The sequence below is a fragment of the Camelus ferus genome, chromosome 25, assembly GCF_009834535.1.
Source record: "Camelus ferus isolate YT-003-E chromosome 25, BCGSAC_Cfer_1.0, whole genome shotgun sequence".
NCBI classification, from domain to species: domain Eukaryota; kingdom Metazoa; phylum Chordata; class Mammalia; order Artiodactyla; family Camelidae; genus Camelus; species Camelus ferus.
The window spans coordinates 14,353,023-14,375,003 of record NC_045720.1 but is presented as its reverse complement, the minus strand read 5'-3'; the positions used below and the strand labels follow the sequence as shown (position 1 = coordinate 14,375,003).

Here is a 21,981-nt window from a genome sequence, read left to right as displayed (position 1 = left end):
CCAAGCACATACAAGGGAAGCTGGGGATTAAATGAAGTCAAAAATGAAAGAACTGAATTAAATATACCAAGATCTGGTGGCTTTATATTTGATTTGCAGCATATAGAACCTCACTAGGTTTTACTGTATTCTCAAATAGACTTATTCTGATGGGGTTAAATTTTATATTGGAGAGAAGATTTGGAGAAGGTTTCTGGTAAACTTGGTTCTTCCCTTATACATAATTAAGTTAGAAATGATTTTGTCATTAAAAAAAAAAAAAGACCATATTTCTTTGTTTTTTCCTGTATAAAATGGGAGAAAAGGGGATATACTCCTTGGTGTAAGGAAATGGGGGGCAGGAGAAGGATAAGCCTCAAAAGGAGGGGCGGGAAGGGAATGTTGTTAAGGCAGCAAAACATTCTTGGTAAAAAGTTGGAGGAGAAGTCTCCACAGCCTCAGACATGAAGGCAGAGGTCGCCTTCTCAGTGCGGGGCTCTCCACTCAAGTGTTCAAAGGGAAATGTCGGCTTCTCTTCTTGGTTCTGTTGCAACCATTTCTGTGCTCACTCTGGGTTACCTTCTGCCTTATGTAGATAAGAGTGCTGCAGGGCTCGGAAGGCAGAGATTCGCTTGTGTGGGTTGAAAGTTAGCATCTCCAGCAGCAGCTGTGCTGCAGACTCCTCCATCCCAGGAACCAATGACTGCACTGGGCGCCCGTCCTCTGGGGGTAAAGGCTCAGGGCAGAGATACAACTCAGGGCCAGTCATCCTCTGGGGGCAGCCCAATCAGGTCAAAGATTTTGCCTAACTCGTCAACTTCAGAGTTTCCACAGAACAGAGGCTTTCAACGAAACATCTCTGCAAAGATACAGCCAACGCTCCACATGTCCACAGGTGTTGCATACACAGACTGTAGAAGAACTTGCGGAGCACGGTACCAGAGTGTAACCACCACAGGTGTAAGTGCCATCTGTTAGCTGTAGATTCTGGCCAGGCCAAAGTCAGCCAGCTCGACTGTCCCACCACTTGTCACCAGAATGTATTCTGGCTTCAGGTCTTGGTGAACAATGCAGTTGGCATGAAGGAAATCTAGGCCTCTTAGAAACTGGCGCATCAGATCCTTGATGGTCTCCACTGGCAAGCCTGGTGGGGGTGCCTTGTCCAGATATGTCTTTAGGTCTTGGTCCACATGCTCAAATACCAGGGTCACTTTGGTCTCCCGGTCAGTTCAGGCTGTGGCACAGATGACCATCAGCCGTACAACACTGGGATGCTCAAAGGCCTCCAGGTGCCGCGGTAAGGCCGCCTCATGAACTGTGCTGATGGGCAGGCCCCCTCCAGCTCCTCCTCCACTGGGAACTCTCACGCTCTTGAGGGCCACAAAGTGGCCTCTGTGGGGATCACGGGCCTTGTACACTGTCCCACAGGCACCAACACCAATCTCAGCCACTGGCTCATATCGAGGGGTAGCCATTCTCACACCAGAGGAGACCCTCGTCCCGTTCCGGGAGCTGCAGGGGTGACCTGATATTGGCGCCCTGAAGCCACTTCCTGTGGCGCCACTCACTCGAGCTCTGTCTGGGGCAGCTGGATGCTACGGGCCCGACCACAGACACAAAATGATTTTGTCATTAAATATGCCCCGGTCATTCTGCCTTTTTGGATCATGGCTATCCTGTAAAGAGTGAGTTAAAACAGTTAATATAGGGTAAATTTTTACAAGGTCTAACTTGAAAGTCAAGGATAGAGATAATATAACAGAAGGAGAGAGGCATAAAGTTTCAAGAAAGATTTTTTTAATGATTGTTACTTTAGAACGAGGTGTTTCTTCCCTAGAAGAAGAGAACCAGTAGAGGGGAAATTGAAAACACAGAAAAGAGAGAAATGAAGTGAGAGAAGAAAGGGGTGGGGGAGAGAGAAGAGAGAAGAGGGGAAAAGGGAGAGAGAACACGGGGAAACTCAATGTTCAGAAGAGAATTCTCGGAGTATTGAGCTAAATAGAATAGATGAGGGGAAAGGTTTGACAGTTTAAAAAAAAAAAAAGGAAGAAATCTTTCTCTAAAATGAGGCAGATTTCCACTTAAGAAAATTCCACCATTCCTCTCAACACCTTCCTTCCCAGGTGAGAGCTGACACCCAGGTAGGTCTAGCACCCAGTAAATACCTGAAATCAATCCTTTTAGGCTTTCTGAGTGGTTTACATGTTTTTAATAATTTTGTCATTTTTCTTTCCGGGTCCTCCTTGCCCTATTTAAACTTTTATGTTCTGAGTCAGTCATGCGTCTCTAACAGAACTAACTGAATGAGGTGCTATGTGACTGTCAGAGGCACTGTGCTCCTTTTAGCATATCTCCTGATTGCTTTTTTTTTTGCTTTATTAATTATGTTCTCTCATAACTCATTACATTTGTAAATTGGACATGACCTATCTCGAAACCTCCAAATCCTTCCCTGTGCCAGACGATACTTAGTGCTCAGGCTGCAAACTACTGCAGCATCCAAGCTAAACACACCATGTCTTGTCATTTTAATAAAAGCAGTAAAGACAAGAAAGTGTTCTCTACATGATCAAATCAAATCTTTATTACTCTCAAGTACAATGAAAGATTATTTCTCCTTCTTCAAAAAAAAAAAAAAAAGAAAAAGAAAAAGAAAATCTCAGCTCATTGTGTTGAGCCCCATCCCAGTGACTCAGTCTTTTATAGTCTTGCTCATCAGTGCTGTTGTTCCCCGTTCACTGACAACTGAAACACTCACTATTTACTCCACCCCCAGAGACTTCTTGGGAAATATCAGGCAGCAGCAGATGGGAGCTATTGGAACCCAACCCAGATGCTGCTTTTCCAGACCACTGCCTGTAAAACCCTGAGTGTCACAAAGAGAGTGGAGCTCTGCTATGTTTTTCTTAATGGAGAAAGATAAAACAATCATCAAAGGAAAAGATATTGACCACAAAATATACTTTTCTAGCCAGAATTGTGTATACTATCCAAAGCCACTAAAGTGTCACCAACAGAAAAGTTACAACTGCTTTCCATCACCATCTAGCACCTTTATAATGCTTAGCTTTCAACTCTCAGCCATGGGGTCAGGTTAATTTCACGTGCAATCAGTTCGACTGTTATTCCTGGGGACTCTAGGCATGACTTCTATAACATGCAATTTTTATCTGAGGGAGGCTCAATAAGAACATCAACAAATGGCCCAGAGAAATACACAGTCTTTTCTGCCATTTCTCAGCATCCCTGGGGGTACGTCAATACAGAGCACCCTGTTGTGCCTTTGTCAGAGAATGGTCCTGGGTGAACTAGACTCAGCCACCGATTCCTGCTTTCTGAGTGTCTGGATTTTTTTTTATTGTTTATCTTACTGACTTTTATTGATTCTAAATTAAAAAAAAAAAAAACAGAAAGCGATAAAGAAGAAAATTAAAATTATCCAAAACCCAACTACCCAGAAATAATTATTTTAAAAATTTAGTGTATTTCTCTTCTCTCCCTGTCTTTCTCTTTTACTCGAAATAAGAGAGAATATGGTAAATCACAAGAAATGTACGTAGTTCAGGGTGGTTAGATAGGAATTTCAGGGTATTGGCAGGAATCATATATGTTTAAAATCTTTTCTTTCTCCAAGACATAACAAAAAAACCTCATTAAAAAAGGGATATCATTTACTTATTAATAAAGCTTACAAATCAAAATGAAAAATGTTTTAAAGGTCTTGAGCCAGTGGCAAATTGCTTGCAATAATATTGAGAATGTGTTGAGAAAATTTTAATGCCAAAAAAATAAAACTGATAAAGAGCACAAATAGCGTGCACACACAAACACACACACACATACAAATTATACAGATACATACACAAATATATATATACATATACTTGTGTATATATATATACAGTATACATTTGTTACATATTCTATACATATGTAACATAATATTGGGGTTTATTTGCACTTTGTTGATTGATCATGAATGGACATCTGTGTAAAATGCTTCTTAGCAAATTTTTTGTGAGTTTGTGTGTTACCTATTGATGCTCTTTACCACTTTTACTTCTGGCATAAAAACGTTTACATACTTTGATTCAGTAAATTGATGCTCAGGAACCTGTTCCGAGGGAACACTTAAAGATGTGCTGAAATATACATTTAAGCATATGCATGAACGCTTTATTTACAGTGGTGAAAAATGCAAAGCAGTCAAGTAAATGAAAACAGGAAATAAGTGATTTAAAAAACAAAATTCATCCAACATGATATGTTAAAATTTTTGCTTCTTCAACCTTTCTCTTTCACGCACTTATTGCTCTATGGGCCCCAAATTACACAATCTATGAATGAGTTCCTTCCTCCAAGTTTTATTAGCATTTTAATTTCGCTGTAACTCAGATTAAGGACTATCATTGGGAAAGGAAGAAGCCCAACTTCAAATGTCAATCCTTGTTTATTGATGAAGCATCTCTCGTGTTAATCAGAGAAAGGGCCAGTCTCTGCCTTTTTCATTAGAAGACACCACTTACAGAGATAGAAAGACATAGAACTTTGTATGTAAAATAGCAGAAACAAGTGAAGTTTCTTTTTCTGTCTTCCTATCCTTTGTTTGTGCCACCCTCCTTTCCACTCTCCTACTCTACCTCCCCTTACAACTTCTGCAAAGGAATTTTCAGCCTGCTTGTTGACTCACTGACTCGGCACACAGGGTCCCTTCTAAAACACTATGATTCAGACCACTTTTTCTTCAAATTTGTTTTATACACTATCTGTGTCTGAATCACCTACTATGGGTTGGCGTTATGCCAGTCCTTAGAAGGAAGCAGAGCAAGAGAAAGTTCACGGTATTATTTTCATCTTGAATCCAACCGGCCCCAAAAGTTTCTCTACTCCTGAACATCAAAGACAAAAAAGCTAATAAATTATCTTATTTTAGCTAGCTTGAGTTAGATTCCTATTGACTTTCAAATCAAATAATTAACAAAATGTACAGAAATTGAGACCTGGACTTTATAGTTGAGAGTAACATACTCCAAAACAAGGAATGAACTGAGATCAGACAAATTGGAGACCCTTCGAGGGGAGAAGTAAGAGGGAGCTCCACTGGTAACACATTAGGAAAAGAGATGGTTAAACGTGTACCTGGATTTTAGTTCACGTGCACACCAAATCTAGAAGGGTAAAGAGCTTGGTAGAAAAGTGTTAGGACATTGGGATATGTTAGCTGTTTCTCGTGGTCTTCGATCCTGCTAGAAAAGAACCAACTTCCATCTGACGTACGATGTCTGACATTGGAAAGAGTATTACATGCAGGTCTTTCTTTTTTTAAGAGAGGCCGTTTCCTATCTGATGTCGACCATCCTAGAGTATAGAGGATCATATATAAGCATTGGTCTCCTGGAGTTTAACAACAACAACAACAACAAAAAACATTTTTCGCTAAGGTGATGTGCAAACAGACACTTAGGCAACAAATGCAGTGAGATAAATTTTTGGATCACGAATTTTCATAAAAATGTGTTATGTTGATTTTTTTACTCCACTCCTCCACTATCTCCTGCTCTTGACTCTACAAGGAAGAGGTAATAACACATTTTTTGTTTCCATTTTATGGGATGCACCCCTGTGACAGGAAAATGTTGAGCTGTGCCTTGATCACCTCTGCCTATTATTTTATTGTCACCAGGTCCAACAAGAATGGTTGTCATTACTCTGAGGGCTATAGGAAAAGATAGAAAGGATGGAAGACTATTGCTCAGAAAAAGAAACAAGCACGTGATTTATATTCAGCAATTATGGATTTATAACATTTTTGTAAGTAGTTTCTAATTCATAGTGTTTATTACCATCAAATTGAATAGTTGTCTAGTAGGGTGCTACATTTATATCTGAGAAACTCCAAATAGTTTTATGCAACAGGGTAAGGTTTTTTTTTTTTTAACTGTAAAGCAGTTCCTAGGACTAAATAATCTAGACAATTGAAATAGATGGTTTCCTGCACCCTATTATGTTCACTTAAAATGCCCTGGGTTATGTCATTGAATGGTCAGAGATAAATACACTTACCCCGGGTGGGGTGGGGCGTAACTACATGCTGCCAGATTGTGCAGCCAGGGAACTCAAAACGTTATCAGAGGACAGACAGCTGCCTACCTTAAGGAGGTAGCATGTGATGTCGTCTATACACCCAAACTCACTATTTTCTTTGCCCATCCTTGAAGTTTTAGTGGTGTTCTCCCTGGATCTCTGCATTTTGAAAGGTTTTTCAGTGGCTCTATGTTTTACTTAACTGTAGGATGCAGGATGACCAGGAGCTACATTTGGCCTAACTGAGAAGCATGAAAATCACTTCAAAATCCTCTACTTAAAGCTGGAGTTGGTTACTAAATGTGGTTCTAAATTGTTCCCCTTGCGGAGGGGATAACTACCGTGTGTGTGTGTGTGTGTGTGTGTGTGTGTAAATGATTGTATTATATGACTGTAAATTTTATGTGTCAACTTGGATAGGCTATGGTGCCCAGCTGTTTGGTCCAACATGAGTCTAAGGTGTTACTTTGAAGGTATTTTCAGATGTGATTAACATTTACAACCAGTTGACTTTAAACAAAGGCAGTTACTTTCAACAATGTGTATGGGCTTTATCCAATCCATTGAAGATCTTAAGAGCAAAGACCTGTGGTTTCCTGAAGAAGGAACTCTATCTCAAAACGGCAATATAGAAAATGTTGCTTAAGTTTTCAGGCTGCTCACCTGACCTACAGATTTCAGACTTGCCAGCCCCTGCAATAGCATGAGCCAATTCCTTAAAATCTCTCTCACTCTGTCTGTAGAAAAATATATGTACTCATAAGTATATATATGAGTACAAACTTGGATATATATAAACTTGCATATTTATAAGGATATGTTTTTATAAGTAAGTAAACTTATAAAAGTTACATATTTATATAAACATGCAAGTTTATATAAGTATACAAATATATATATACGTATGTGTATATATACATATATATATATAAAATATATATATAAAACAAACACTTTGTAAAACAACTTAGTAGTTTCTTAAATGTCAAATGTGAATCTACCATATGCTCCAATCATCCCACTCTTAATATTTACTCAAGCAAAAGGAGAGATGTACAGAGAAAAACTGGTACTTAAGTATTTATAGTAGCTCTACCTGTATTATCCAGAACCTAAATGTCCTTCAACAGGTGAATCATTAAGCATATTGTGGTAAAAAATCATACAATAGAATATACCCCAGAAATAAAAAATAGGAAGAATTATTGATACGTGATACTAATGGATGGATCTCAAAAATAATTATTCTAAGTGGAAGATGCCAGTCAAAAAGGCAGACATCCTATGCAATGTCCTTCACATACAAGCCCAGTGTATGCGTGAATTTGCATTTCCTAGACTTGTATATAAAGGGTATCGCAGAGTATTTATTTTTCAATAATAATCATTGGTTTATAAATGTGTTCCTCAAGACTATACTTTCAGGGATTATTTTTATAGTTCGTTATAAATGTGTTTCTCATTATTCTGCTTAACTCTGAGTTGCTTAAGAGCAGTGAAAAAGAAATTCATATTTATGTGCCCTGTTTTTACTTTACCAGATATGCAGTAGGCTTTTAATAAATGTTGGCTACATTATTCAACTTCTGAAAGATGGCATTTTCCAGATTCTTATAGGTAAATGATTTACCTACTGTTTAAAAAAATTCAAATTCTGGTTCATTAAACTGTAAAAACTATTCTAATTATATCTCAAATTCAAGGACATAACACAAACTCTGCTACTAGGAAATGAAAGGGCCTTACGGGCAAACTGGGAATGAGAGTTGGTCTCACTGAAACTTCTTTCTATTCATTTCTCAATTCATTCAAGTGTTGAAATCAAAACGTATGGATTTTCCCTCCTTTTTCAGAAACAACCAGATGACAATGTTGGCTGTCTTCATTAGTGCCCACAGTGACCCTCCGAGATTCCCAGACTCAACTCATGCAGGCTTCCGATGCAAACGCCAAGTACTGCTAGGAAGACAAGGGTAGGACTGTGGATGCCACAAACCCTTCTGTGGCTTTAGAATGACTGTTGTTTTAAGAAACAGCCTTCTCTGTGACCTGCCTGGTATTTCAGAGAGATGGTATGTCAGCCATCGTCAAGCAGACTTGGCATTAACATAAAGAGGAAATAGCTGAAGCAGTGAGTGCATTACTGGAAACGAGAAATCACTGTAGTAAAGGGTCCCCCACGCAAGTAAAAATGAGCCTTCAAAAGAGACTGTGCAATTTGCAGATCTTGGTTGAGAATGTGTCCTTTGAGATTCTCTTCCAGAGCTGAATTTCATAAACTGCTGAAAACAGAACCCTAAATGATACTTGTGATCATAAGAGTTTTTTTCCCTAACTGGGCACAAACCAAGTTCTACAAATCCACTCATCTCTCAAAATGCCTTTGGTTTGTCATTTTTGACATAGTTACCCTCGGTTGCTTCTTGTTCCATTCTCTGGTATTTGTGTTGGTGTTTGGAACACTTAAAAAATATTTTAAAGTTAATCAAGTTAATTGTAGCAAGACTGAGTTGGGAGCCCTGTATTGATAAAGATCATTTTGTTTTTCAACAGTGTCTTTCCTTTGAGGAAACAAAAGCTTAAATGATGGAACTTTTTAATCATGAAGATAAGTATCTTTTAAAAGGAAAGAAGGAAGAATATTGGGCATGCCATCTTTCTGGAAAACATTCCAATACTCACACATTCGCTTACTAACAATTTATAAGCAACTATGTGCCAGGCACTGAGATACCAGCGTGTATAAGAGGGAGGTTTAACATAGCTAAGAGAGATGGTCAGGTAAACATACAGTTGCTATAGAATGTTAATAGCGCCATCACTATGGAGAACTTCATAGGCGGAGGATCTTAACTGCTTTCTGTCCCTAACACACAAGAAGGATGATGCGGTTCCATCAGTAATAGTTGCTCCTGAGGACAAAAATGGAGAGAGATAGGAATGAAGAGAACAGTGTATGCAAACATAACAGGAAATACAGAAGCAACTAAATCTCACTCACATGGCTAGGACACAGAAGGCAGCAGATAGCGAAGGGGGTGTTTGTTAATTGTGTGGAGAACCAGTGGGATACAAATTCTGAAGCATCCTGTATGTCATAGTAAAAACTCTGTGCTTGACCAAGGTAAATGAGAACCACAGAAGGATTTTTACATAAAGATAACATGATATTTCTGTTTGGAAATTTCTTTCAGGTGGCAGTGTAGAGAAAAATCTGAAGAAGGGCAGCTCAAGCTGAGACATGAATAAAGCTGCACTGTAGTTTCAAAGGCTTGACATCAGTACAAGTTTGACGCTGCTTTTACTTCCAAAGACAACAGCCGTGAGGTGAAGCCCAACTGTGTTCTCAGTCATGACCAAAATCTTCTTTGAAGTTAAGCTAGGGAAACTTGGGGGACTTTTCTATTAGTTATTTTGATACAGAAAACTCTGACAATTTTTTCTTGTATTTCCAGGGTACCTAAAAGTAAAATTGTGAATTATCCACCCTCGCCCTGTGTGACAAGGATGGAGAGTTCAATTGCTCTCACATTTTTAAGAGGTGCAGAGAGTGAGGAAACACTAGCATTTGTTTCCAGGAGCCCCTCAGACATGACACTTTGCTTCCCAGTGTAAGATGTGAATGAACTCTGTCAAAAGGAACCCACCATATCTGGCTGTTCTCTATTTGAAAAATGGGATAATAACTCTTACTTTGTAAGACCATTGTAAGAATTATAGACAATACATTCAGAGTGCACAGAATAATGCCCATTTTATAGTGGGTCTTTAATAAATCATAATTAGTTATTTGTATAAATTATTCTTTAAATTCTGTAAATTATTCTTATAAAAAGACGCTATGCCCCACAGGAACACCTGGGATAAGGACGTATGGAAATCTAAAGAGAAAACGGATGTGAGCAAGGAGGATTCAATTATGTTATTCACAATATTTCATAAAATCTGACAGCACTTCCTGATGCTCTGGAACATATGGTTTTTCAAAACGTGCAGTAGCAAAAGATACGATGGTGGAAGGAGCTGAGACAGATAAGTCTGTGTGGAGGCTGTGGTGTCCGACAGGACGGGAACTATCAGACGGGATTAGCAAACATGTAATAGCAGGAAGATAGCAGGGGTTGAAAGCACCAACAGAGGGAAGATAAATGTCGAAGAACTTAGAAATGAAGGGTAAAAATCCAATGTTATCTTATCACTGGAGTTGCTGAAAGACAGCCACAGTGCTCCTATAAAGAAGCTTCCGGAACTGAAGCAGTCAAAGGAGGAAGCCAGGGAAATCCCGTGCGGTGACAGCTGAAGAAACCCACTTCAGGAATCCCCCCAGCAGACGGACTGAATGACCGCCTCTGCAAGGCAGACCACATGCTTGCTGGTTGCAGCCAGATGGTCAGCCCCAAGCCTCCAAGCCGGGCATGAGAAACTCGAAGCTCACCTGTGCTTCAAACGCAGACTTCCTATCTTTTCAGACCTCTGAGATTTTCTACACAAAGTCAATCTTTTCCAGCATGACTGGGTCAATATCTTTTTATAGAGAATAAACATCTGCTGCTTTCTAGGAAACTCAGTCTGCTTAAATTCAGGAAGAACAGTCACTCAAGTCCCTCATTCCCACAGCCAGTGGGCTAGGCTCTGTGATGGTTTCTGGGGATAACACGATGAAAAAGACAAGTTACAGTGTCTATCCTTACAGGACACTGCATTCTAGTAAAGGAGACTAATATCAAACAATTGATCACACAATTAATTATTTAATGATCAGTAAGGTCAAAAGTGGGGATACTAGGAGACTGTATACCATGGTGCTCACTATTGCTATTAGCAATAGAAAGCCATTGCATAATTAAAGACAGGGCCTGCCATGATTATATTTGCTTTTATTAAAGGGTGTCCTGGATGACCTCTTCAGAGCTGTTTCCAAATACTTACTGATCAAAACTCACTTCAGGCTGGCAGCCTGCCTTAGTCCTTTATGAGAACACCATTCACCTGGAAGCCACAGGTGTTCCTGCTGCTACACTGGAACCAACAGTTCGAAGCTATTGCCACCTCCCCTCTCTGCCCCTATCTTCTGTGCTCCAGAGATGCATGTGGGGTTGTGGTGGAATGAGGAAGAATGGCCCTCTCACCAACTGTGACTCACTTCCACTTGTGATTTGAATCTCATAAACCCTCCTCTTCCTCTAGAAACTCAAAACCTGTCCAGAAGACAAGGACAGGATAGACGGGCACTCCACACCTCCTTTCTTCCTTCATCTCTCTGATCTCTATACAGACCCAGTAGACTACTGTTGTGTGAAAACACGAACTTTCTCCATCTGCATGTACATTTAAAAAAAACCTTCATGCATATAAGTTCATACAAATGATTAGATTTTTTTATTTTTGTGTCTTACTCCATTCCTTGTAAAATAAACTCTAAGAAGCATCCATAAACATAGACTTAAATATAGGTATTTAATATATTTACCTAAAGTCATTGCCAAAAATGTGAAACACTATGAAGAAGATGGTTTAGACAAGTGGACACATCCTTTCAACCATAAAGATTTTCTCTTTTCTCTTTTAGAAATTATGATCTAATTTAAGAGTACATTTACTAGTTCCATTCTAGGAAATGTATTGATTACACAGGTCCTTTGATGATAGGAACTTAATATACCAATGAATAAGGGCACAGCATCTTTCCTTACTTACATCTAGAGCCTGTCACCATTCTTATATAAGTAACAGATAAAAAGGTGCTTTCTGCAGGCTCACAGACATGGAATACAAACTTGTGGTTGCCAGGGGCAGGGGGTGGGAAGGGACAGACTGGGAGTTTAAGCTTTATAGATACTGACAGGTATATATAGAACAGATTTATACTGTTTATACTGTATAGCACAGGGAAATATATTCAAGATCTTGCAGTAGCTTATGGTGAAAAAGTATGAAAATGAAAATATGCATATTCAGGTATGACTGAAAAATTGTACTGTATGCCAGAAATTGACACAACATTGTAAACTGACTATAACCCAATTTTTAAAAATGGTGCTTTCTGAAATTAGCATTAGTCATCATAGAATCAGATATTTACATGATTATTTTTCTCCATGTCACTTATTGCTATCTGAAATTATACACACATGCACACACATATTATCTATCTACCTATCATCTATCTTCTATCTATTAACCTGTCTCCATTTAGACTGTCAGTTCCATGAAGTTTTCAGTACCTGCAAGAGTTCTGGACAAACAATAAACAGTCATAGATGGCGTCCTTTGATCCATGAACATAGTATATTTCTCCATTTATTGGGGTCTTTTATAAATTTTATCACCAATATTTTGTAGTTTTCATAGCTCAGGTAATTCCATTTATTTAGTGACATTTAAATGTAAGTATTCATAATTTTGATGCTTTTGTGGTTTTTTAAATTGCAAGTTTCAACTATTTACTGACAGTATATAGAAAACCAATTTATTTTTGGCACTTATTCTCCATTTGGGCACTGATTTTAATCGCATTTTTTCTGATTCTTTGGGATATACTTGTTTTTTTTTTCCTAGTTTCTTAAAATGGAAATTTAAATCATGAATTTGATAAATTTAAAGCTGTAAGCTTCCCCAAAACACCACTTTCGTGTTATTCCATAAATTTTATGTGCTGCATTTCAATTGTCCTTTAATTCAAAATATTTTTGTATCCTTCTGTGTTTAGCCATTTGATCCATGGTTTATTTTAAAATGTAGAGTGTAAATCCGAGGTATTTGGCCATTTTCCACATATCTTTTTGTTCATGATTTCTAGTTTACTTTCACTCTAGTCAGAGAACATACTTTGTATTATTTCAACCCTCTTTAATTTATTAAGACATTTGCATGGCCTAAGATACTACATACTTTGTTGCTTCTACTATGAATGGTTAAAATTAGTGTGTTTGTATATATAAAAAATATATATATACCACTATGATTCTTTTTAAAAAATTGTATTGTTCTTGTCTAGTATATCTTTTTCAATTCTTTTATTTTATTTAGTTTTTTGAGTAAAGGTAGATTTACTCAGAGAGATACATACTCCACAGACAGAGTGCAGGCTGTTACAGAAGGCAAGAGAAAGGCCATGAGGTGTGGGGGTTGGGAGCTGAGTAGATACACACTCCATAAACAAAGTGTGGTCCATCTCACTCAGAAGGGAGAGTGGTCATGGGGTGCGGGAGTTGTTAGTTTTTATGGGCTGGGTAACTTTATATGCTAACAAATGGGATGATGACTCCAACTACTTTTGGGGAAGGGGTGGGGATTCTCAATTATTTTATCTTGAACCTAGATATATTTGCATATTGAAAGTGACTTTCCTGTGCACTGCATGTAGTTGGCTCTTGCCTTTTAAATTTAAATTAATAATCCCCTCAGTTTTTTTTTTCATTGATATGCTTAGAACAGAGGTGGGTATACATTTCTGTAAAAGATCAGATTATAAATATTTTCATATTTCCAGGACATTAGGTCTCTGTCATAACTAATCAATTCTGTCAATGTAGTGTAAAAGCAGCCATAATCAATATGCAGACAAATGGGCATGGCTGGATTTGGCCCTTGGGCCATAATTTGCTAACCCATGGTTTAGATCATTGAGATTTAATGTGATTTTTGATATGGTTGAATCAAAATCTTCCCAGCTGTTTTCTATTCATTTCATCTGTTCTTTGTTTCTTTTACTTTTTTGCTTCTTTTGGATTGAGTATCCTTTTATTGTTTCATTTCATATTTACGATTAGCTTATTAGTTAGAACTCTTTTATAATTAATATGTTCCCTTGATAGATGTTCTTAAATTTACAATGTATGTATTTAATTAATTGTGGCCTATATTCAAACAACATTATGCCAATTATGCTGTAATTTAAGGATCTCAATGTACTCCCAATTCATTCCTCCTATTCATTGTACTAATTTTGTATTACATTTTACTTTTATATATACTACAAACAGACAAATGTTGCTATTTTTTAGACAGTCACATTTAAGAGCAATACAATATTGCTCTTAGGAAAAATTATTTTATATTCTCTATGCCATTCCCAACATTCTTCATTTCTTTGTGTTTATCTGCTATTCTTTGTTACTTGATACATGCTGGCTGAGGCAGTGGGGCAAGAAAGAGGCATTCTATGTTTCTTCGGTTCAACGTCAATTTTAGTTAGGTACTCGCCTTTTCTTTCTTTACTGAAGTATAGTCAGTTACAACATGTCAATTTCTGATGAAGCATGATGTTTTAGTCATACATACACATACATATATTCATTTTCATATTCTTTTTCATTATAGGTTACTACAAGGTATTGAATATAGTTCCCTCGCTACAGAAAAAAATATTTTATCTATTTTATATATAATAGTTAATATTAGCAATTCTAAAACCCCCAATTTATTCCTTTTCACCCCCTTTCCCCACAGTTATTATAGGTCAGTTATTATAGGTCTGTTTACTATGTCTGTGAGTCTTTCTATTTTGTAGATCAGTTCATTAGTGTCGTTTCCTTTTTTGTTTGTTTCTTTTAGATCCGACATATGAGAGATATCATATGGTATGGTACTTGTCTTTTGAATGCATTAGTCAGGTCCAGGCAGTAGACAGAGACCTCATGAAATTAACATGAAACAGGAATTTTTAATATAAGGAATGATTAACTGTGAATAAAGGAATTAAATATTATTGAGAGAGAAAGAGACCTTAAAAGAATATTCTTGGGTTGATTGGAGTATTCAAGAGTAAAACAAAACATTAATGTATGCATGCTTCCCAAGGCAGGAATCTTGTCACTGTTTTTTTTTTGTTTTGTTTTGTTTGTTTTTGTTTTCAAATTGATTGATTGATTGATTTTAGTTGAAGTACAGTCAGTTTACAATGCTGTGTCAATTTCTGGTAAATAGCATAGTGTTTCAGTCATACATGAAGAGGGCATGACTGAAGCCCACTGAAGAGTGGAGAGGTCTCTTGAGTTACTCCCAGGCAAGTGATTTTCCACATTTAGCACTGGCATGCTTGTGGGGTGAGGTTTGTGGGCAAGGAAGTATGAGCTGGGAATGGCATGTAGGAAATTCCCCACTAGAGCACCAGAAGGTTACACTTGGTGAGCAGGAAATCCCTTTCTAGGGAGCTGAAGAAATCTGCTGTTAAGCTGTTTGTGAGGGTGCTATTGAAGATGCTGGAAAGCTACATAGAGCACAAGCTGTATTCAACAGAAAGCCACTGGGAAGTAGTGAGCTGAGGAGGAAGGAGGGTTTAGTAAACACTCTGGGAAGCTGGCTAGGGAGCTTGCAGAATCAGGAAACTGATCATGTTGTGAGAACACTACCCAACATAGTGAAGACTGCTAGACCATCCATGGAATTCAGTGGACTCTGTCTACATGGGTTGCTGCTAAACGTGCCACGTGCCAGGAAACTGGATGGAGATCGTGTGGAACTTGCCCAGATACTGCTCTTGGGGACAGCCACTGGACTTGTGTCAGGGAAGTCAGGGGGGCATCTTTGGAACTCTCCATTGTGTGGAACAAGAGGAAGCCTGATGGGGCTGCAGATCATGTTGGGAAGCTACCCAGTAGTGGTGCTGCTGACCCACCAAGAAAAGTAACTGGGCTGTAAAATCAACTGGGAGAGTGCTGCTGAAATTCACTAAGAGTTTGCTCTCCTTGGTGTCAGGCATACAAGCCCAACTTCTCAGCAGCAGAAAGAAATAAAACACTTCAGAACCAGGATGTAAAGCCTCATTCTCCTAGAGTGTCCCTCCAGTGCCCTCTGCTGTTAAAACTTTTCTTTTTTAATGTTCCAGTATCACAATCAGGGCATGATTTTGGAGCTGAGAGATAAAACATTAATAAATGGTTCAGTCGATCCCTTGGGCTCAGTCCCAAAAGCAAGATCAAATTAATCCCAAATCTCGTCTCTGTGAATCTATCTCTTGGACCACTTATAGTACCAATTCTGTATCAAAGTCCAGTGAGGAGACGGAAACCATACAATAATAAGAAAGAATATGAACTATTTTCAAGGAATTGACTACTAAGAGGGAATAAAAGAAAACTCTAAAGAATCATCTACTGCTGAGAGAGAACACACCAGAAGACACAGACGCTAAATGGTATAATCCTCCCCAAGCCTGGGATTCAGATTTTGTTGGAGAATATGGGGTTCCAGCATAAACATTTGTTGAATTGTGCTTGGTCAGAGCTGATCCACAGTTGGTAGGCTGAAGGCAGGTAGGCTGAAAGCTACAAACTTGACTGACAGGCTAAAAATCTACCCCTGCAACACTGGTGATTTGAGGATAGTAGACAGAGAACCATGGGCCAGGAGTGGCAGGCAATGACTTTTTCTTTTTCCCCAAAATGCATTATCAGCAGGGTGAGGTGGGTGGGCAAGAAACTCACCAGGAAGCTGTCAAGCTATCATCCAGGTGTGTGGAAGAACGCGCAGGGAATTTGGCTGGGCACCAGCTGGAATTCCCAGAAAGTCACTGAGAAGATTTTAGCAGAGGGGAGGATGTTGCAAAACTTTCTGGGAAGCTGCCTGGGGCTCCCACAAAAGGATCAAAAAAGGTGCCTGTGGGGGCATTGCTATACATGAAGCTCTTGGTGGAGACCCCTGTAGAAGGCCACTGACACTCACTGGGGTGAGCTCCATCAAGGGTCCACACACCAGCCCCTCATCACTGGAACAAAAAAGCAGCAAAGCATATCAGAACCAGGAAGAGAGCCCCTTCTCTCTCCAGGCTTCTTTCAAGGAAAAAAAATTTGTATCACACAGGACAAGGAAGGAGGGATTCGGAGTTGAGAAGCAAAGGATGGATGACTGGAACCCTGCATCTCAGTGTGAGGGCTTCTCCGTGACCCCTTCCAGGAATGATCTGGGTCCTGGACATATTCCTACCCCTGCTCTGGACATATGTTTTCTGCTCCCTTCCTTTAGCTGCAGGGCATCTTCATCCTTGTCCTGAGAGTGAAGGAAATCAGCTGTTCTTCCTCCATTTGCCTCAGAATGATACAGGAGGTGCAAGGGCCTCTCCCTTCCTGCAGCAACACTGTTCACCAGGCCTGACCAAAGGGAGGCTCCCTCGGTTCTCTAGCTTTGCCCCAATTTTTTCTTGGGGACACTCGGTGAGGTCCAGGAAAAGAGACTTTGAGTGGGCAGGAATCCCCTTTGAGTCTTTGCAGCTCAGGGTTCCCACTCTCTCACACCAGTCCACAAGCAGCCATAACAATTCTGCTAAAAATTTTAGCTCAATTCTTCCTACTGTCTGGAACATCATCCAAAATCCAGCAGCTGCTGCAGACGAGCAAGTCCTCTTGTTCAGTCCTCCCCTAGAGGTTCCCATCTTCCCTTCAGTTTTGGATTATTTGGTTTCACTGTGACCTCAGCTTTTGGATGAATTCAAGAAATGTTGTAATTTTGAAGATTAAACAGTATATGTTGTTAAATGGGAAGCAGTTTTTCTTCTAGCTTTTTACATCATAGGAGCAAGTGGAGAAATCTTCCCATAGATGTATGTTTGTGGACAAGCTAAAGAATAAACACAACTAATGCTTTTTTAAAAATTAAAACGTTTCTGACTAGTCAGACTAGGAGCTTTTTGGATCACCATGATTTCCTTTATCTGGGAACATTTTAAGTTCTTTGACATCCCAGTTAAAATGTGTTCTAAGTTTAATACAATACGTTTCTGTTTAATACAAATAGGTTTGACTAAACCAGAACCATGGGACTCTTATTTAAATTTCCTTCTCGAACATCTTGTTTAAGTTGGAACGTTTATAGCATTGCATTTAATTTCTGGTTCGTTTATTTACTATTAATTCATTTATTTGTGTAATCATGTCTTCATTTTTTATAATCCATGCATTTACACTTACATATCTATACTATATAACAATAACAATATCAAATACTAGAGAAACAAAAATAAATGAAAAATAAATGAGAAAAACATACAAAAGTGCCTATTTCACATCACAGCTTAGAAGTGTGAATGCTCTTTAAATAATTTTTTCATGTGATCTTTCTTTTTTATCTTGGTTCTCAAGTTATCTCCCTCTCAGTGCTAGGTATTTTATATTCTCTATTCATCAAAAACTTGGCAGGCAGTTTGTATTTTGAAAATATAATAAACCTTACTTCTCTTTTTAAAAAATCCAATATGGTTCAAATTATTCTATAACTTAGCACTGTAATAAATGGATAACCATAAATGTTTGCTCTCCATTGGGTTCAATATAGTCAGATCTTCCAACATCCTTCACCTTAAATACTGTCTTCTAACTGGTCCCCATCATTCATTGTTAATTCTCTGACCAATTTATTTCATCATGTTCTATCTGAAAATTCTACAAAGGAAATGTGGACTTCAACCTCTTCAAAGCTTTTCAGAGTAATTAGAATAAAGTGCAAAGTCTGAAACTAAGGTCTGAAATCTCCCAAATGATTTGGCTTTTTACATTCCACACTTGCTCTTCACAAGCATTGACACTTTTTTTTTCTTCATTGTTTGAAAATGATATTATCCTCCCTGCCTGAAGATTTGTGTGAAAGTTGCTCTTTTTGGCAATAATGCTTTCTCCCAGCCAATAATCAATATTTTCCCCAGCTTTCCTCTAATCGTCTTTTTCTTTTCAGACTAAACATCATACTCTACCAAAAAAAGAAAGAAAGAAAAACTTTTCATTTTCCCTGGTACTGCGTTACCAGAACACGACATGATCACTCCCAGCCTTCTTCATGTTGGTGTTTGCAAATCATTGTCATCTGTACTATATTCTAGCAGGGAGGGTATATAGCTCAAGTGGTAGAGCGCATGCTTAGCATGCACAAGGTGCTGGGTTCAATCTCCAGTACCTCCTTCAAAAAACAAGTGAGCCTAATTACCTCCCCCCACATCCTGCCAAAAGAAATAATCAAATAATACAATAATAAGCAAATAAATACTTTTAAAAACACACTTTGTACTACATTCTAAGCAGATTGAGGGCAGAGATGTCTATTTTTAATACTGCAAAATCTCAAATTCCTAACAGAGAATCTGGTATATGGAAGATAACTGAAATTGAAAAGATGTTATAATGTTTAAAACAATAAAACAAATTATTATTCAAATACATTTTGCCTTCCCTTCCCTAATTGACTAAGTTTCTTAAAATATATTTTTGATATTTTAGGTGCTTTGCAGCCCCTGTTGTTTCCTATTATTTCTTTACAGTGTGACTACGTATGTGATGCTCGGTTGCTTATATATTGTCTCAGTTCATTTCCACGCCAGTAGTTATGCTTGGTCACTCAGGGACTGTTTTTCTGGCAGATGAGTCTGACTTCAGAATATAAAATATATACAGAAACAGTCATTTTCTAAATAAAAATACCTTTGTTAGGATCCTTCTGAATTTGAGAAAGCACAAAAGAAACTTACTGAGAAACTAGAATATATTTTATAACTGCCAGGTGAAAATATATCAAGTCAGTAATGGAGGTGTAGACAAAGAAACATTTTTTTTTTTCGGAGGAAGAAGCTGTGGGAAGACTCAGGGGGGAAGGTTTTCCAAAGAACGTGAGAGGTAAGAGAATTCAAGAGTCTACTTAATCTCAGGCAGCAGGACAAGTTTCAATAAAAGCAAAGAAACTGGTATGGTCAAGGTAGAAAAGAAAGAAAAGATGATGTAAAGTAATTAGAACCAGAAGTGCATATGAGTTTATGATAAAAGCTCAATATTTAAAGCCAAGGTATTAATAAATTGTGAATGTTAGGCTGAGGGGTTTGAATTTAACTCTGTGGCAGAGGAGTACAACAGAAGATTACTCGTTTCTGCGTGACATGAAATAGGCTGTGGATGAGTGGCAGTGATGTGCTGAAGCAAGCAAAGAAAACGGGAAGTATATGAAATAAGAGCTTAAGTAGAACATGGACATTACATAAAGGAGACAGTTAGGGATCTCTGTGCACCACACTGAGATTTGGGATTACTACAGTGAGTGTAGAGGAAATAAAACTGAACAAAAATGGGACAAGTTTTTCTTTGAGTCCAGGGAAAGAGTAGGTTATGATTGCATCCCAAGTGTAGCACAGGGTGATACTGAAATCTTTAAAAAGTGGGAAGGCATTGTCCAGTTGAATATAAGATAAATTAAAACACAGGCTAGAGAGCAAAGCCAAGGATCGTATTTCCACCAACATAAGACTAGAGAATTTTTCTTCAATAAACCAGGACAGCAAATATTTTTCAATATGCTTGAGGCACATGATACGAGGCCATATACTGAAAATACTAGGATGAATAATAGCTTCCTGACTATAAATAGATCACACTTAGTGAAGCAAATGGACAGTTGTTAGAATATTTTCATTTCTACATCAAGTGATACGTACTACATTACAAGTGCTGTCGTCTGAATATTGGTGTCTCCCAAAATGCGTATGCTGAAACTTAACCCAAGATGATGATATTAGGAGGTGGGACCTTTGGAAGGTGCTTATACCATGAGGGTGAAGCACTTGTGAATGGGATTACTGTCCTTAGAAAGAGGCTCCGGAGAGATCCTTGGCCCCTTCCGCCTTGTAAGGCTACAGGAGACGTTTGCCAGCCAGAAGAGGTCCCTCAACTGACTATGCTTGGCACTCTCACCTTGAATCACCAGTCTCCAGAACCATGATAAATCAATTTCTGATGTTTACAAGCTGCCCAGTGGGTGGCCTTTTGTTTTAGAAACCCAAATGGACTAAGACAACAAGGTACTGTGGAAGTACATGGTGAAGAGGTGCTCAGCCAGCTGGAAGCTCTGAGAAGACTTCCAAGTTCAACAGTGACAGAAATTGTTACTGTACTTGTGTCTCTTTTGAATTCACTTTATCAACTCAACAGTTTTCCCCCTAGATTTGACTGGAAGGCTCTGATACAACGTTGAACTTTGCTCTTTGAACTGTTGAGGACCTACAATGCCCCAACCACTCCCAGCTTATTGTTTATTAAGATTTCTTCTAGCAGTATCTCTGAAAACATTTTCCAAGAATTCAGTTAGAATCTGTAAGCTTTGCTTATTTATGTCCAACACAATCCTACAACTAGATGGGGGTCAATGTTTTCAACCTTCTATGTGATTGGTTATTGAAACTCTTCATTTTCATTTATGTTTTAGAGTGGACTTAAAACAATCATTGGTCCACAATCGTGATGGCACTGTCGTTAACTTTGGTGACAGCCAGGTACTGATGACTAGACTGCATGATCTGTGAGACTGGCACACACTACAGTTGGTTATCTCTGTGTCCTGTTTTGTCTATTTTGTTTTATAATGGCAAGTGAAATTTTATTCTTTATTTTGATTACCCTTTTAGGACCTAGACTATCTATCTTGTAAATTTAGTCTTCCATCTTCTATATATCCTAATATGAAAAAAAAACCCAACAAAATTCAAAGAGAAATTTCTTTACTGCTTACTGAATCTTCTATTTTAAAAATTAAGGTGATTGATTCATTCTATTTAAAATATAATTAATCTTCCACTGTAATCTGGAAAGAAATGGTAATACTCAAACTGCAGAAATGCAAGACAGTTTCTAAAAACATGCATTTTTCACTTCTCACAATTTCTATTCAAAGTGTTTGATTTACAGGTCTAATCCTTCTGGCAAGTGGACCCTATCACAACCAGTGCCTGGTCCCACGAGGTGAAGACCTCCTTCGCTCACTAGGAGCATGAGGTGGCATTCCTGCAGAAGCCCCTCCAGACCATGTAGGTGGCAGCAGCATGGACCAGTGGGAGTGACGGTAACGAGACAAACCACGCTGGCCAAAATAGCACTGCAAGGGCTCTGAAAGCAAATTACCTTTGAAACTCCAGGCCACAAAAATAGGACAGGGCCTGGGTTTTAAACCTAA

General features: G+C 38.4%; 1 pseudogene; it reads right to left on the bottom strand.

Moving 5' to 3' along the window:
* Positions 1-289: 289 nt before the first annotated feature.
* LOC102523140 overlaps positions 290-21,981 on the bottom strand; it is a 156,849-nt pseudogene continuing 135,157 nt past the window's right edge.